This window comes from Trichechus manatus, unplaced genomic scaffold, assembly GCF_000243295.1.
Source record: "Trichechus manatus latirostris isolate Lorelei unplaced genomic scaffold, TriManLat1.0 scaffold00396, whole genome shotgun sequence".
Classification (NCBI taxonomy): domain Eukaryota; kingdom Metazoa; phylum Chordata; class Mammalia; order Sirenia; family Trichechidae; genus Trichechus; species Trichechus manatus.
In genome coordinates, this window is record NW_004444332.1 from 283591 (window position 1) to 285610 (window position 2020).

Genomic DNA, 2020 nt, shown 5'->3' on the forward strand with positions numbered 1-2020 from the left:
GTTTTCTTTGCTATTTTAGTTCGGAAGTTGGCAATGTCAGCCACGGCTTGTCTGCTGCTGAGGTAGCGGAGACTGGCAGTACTCAGATCTCTGCAATTAAAGCAAAACAATACTCTGACTACAAAGTAGAAAATGGGAAACTTAACATCAAATTGACTGTAAAGTAAAAACGAATATCATGAAAAGGTGTTGAGTATTTACATCAGGTCCAATTTGAAATTTTAATTAGCATAAATCTGATTGACAGTGACACATAAATGCAGGAACTAGCAATAATTGCCAGCATTTGTCTCACTGTAGTTATTTCATTTCCTCTTGTCACCACTCTGAAAGAGCTTCAAATGCCTGTCACCACCCATGTGGTGACCTTTCACCATACATAGAACTGAAGAACAGCCCGTTTTTGAAATGGCTATATTGTCAATGATTTAATCGTTTGCAAGGCATTAAGAAAACACATAGTTAATTATACTGATGTTATTTTCCACACTTTCTGCTTTGCTGCTACATCTAGACAAAATACTGTTTGAACCTACATTTCTCAGACGTAAGACAACTAAGTAGAATTTTTGTAAGTTATTTTTCAATGATATTTCATTCATAATACAGTTTCCTATAATCCTGGGATGATTTTAACCCTTATCGCTGAAGGAAAAATTCTCCCTTCCACTGCATGATGGTATAACTAGCTGATTATGAATTTCAAAGTAGACAAAGGAAATAGAATATTCTGAAATAGAAACACAAGTAGCCATCAAATAAATGAAAACATTTAACCCCTTCTATTATGAAAGCAATGCAAATGTCAGTATTTTTCCTCTCCTATCAAACTGGCAAGATTTATTTTAGTACTCAGTGTTGGCACGGATGTGACGAGGTAGCCTCTCCTGTAACACTTGTGGAAGTATCTGCTAGTAGAATCATTCAGAAAGCAATTTGTGCTCATATAAAAAGCACTTCAAGAGACAAAACGTATACACTGGTTCAGCAATTCTTCTACTAAGAAGCTACTGCAGATCCCACTAATTTTCCCCTTATATCCACTCTCCCCTTTATCTTTAGGTAATCAAAGCTCCTGATTTCATTTGAGCTCATGGCTGCCCAGAATAAACACTACGCATACCAGCCACCCTTCCAGCCAGAAGTGGACTTACTAAGATCAAGCCAAAGAGATGTAACTGGAAAACTGTAAGTAAGATTTATTACAATATCCAACCATAGAATTCACTCCACTTTCTAAGCGCAAACTCTCAGATCCTTATACTTTCCCCCTAATTACTCAAAATCCAAATTCTACTGTAGGTTCTTTCTAATACATTCTTACTGAAATGTACCACAGGAAGTTAATTTGGATAGCAAACAAGTTATATGTTATAGTTAACTGCAAAAACACAAGTTATGCCATCCTTGAACAGCAATTTACTTCCTTTGAGGGATTAATGAAGAAATCATAGACTGCAAATTATTTTTAGACTATCATAGCATCATTAACACATACACACACAAATCAAAGTTTCTAATGAAGAAATGTAAAATGGATAAAAATATTGGAGAGTTACAACATTACCAAAAGTTAAGTGACATGCAATTCAAAAATCACATCTGTGGAATCACTGCTAGAAAGAAGCCTGTGAAAACTTTAATAATTATTAGTCTGTCATGTGAAAGACACCAAGAATTATGATTCATATAATAAATGTATCTCTTCACTGACACTACTCACATTCTCAGGGTTATAAGAAGCAATCCTTCTTATTTTAATGATAATAAAAGATTTGAACATTAAATTGGATTTTTCAGAACTTTTTGAGGCACTTTTAAACATCATTATCTTTGATTGACTACATACAATCAATAGTTTATAATTTTAAGCAAGTAAGCTAAAATATATTTTTCTACTGAGAAGAAAACTGTAGGTATCAAGAATATACTATTGAGGCAAAAATACTACTCATATTCTTGCTACTTGCTCTGCCACTGCAGTCTGAAATTTAATATAATATCTAGTTACCTTTGATTA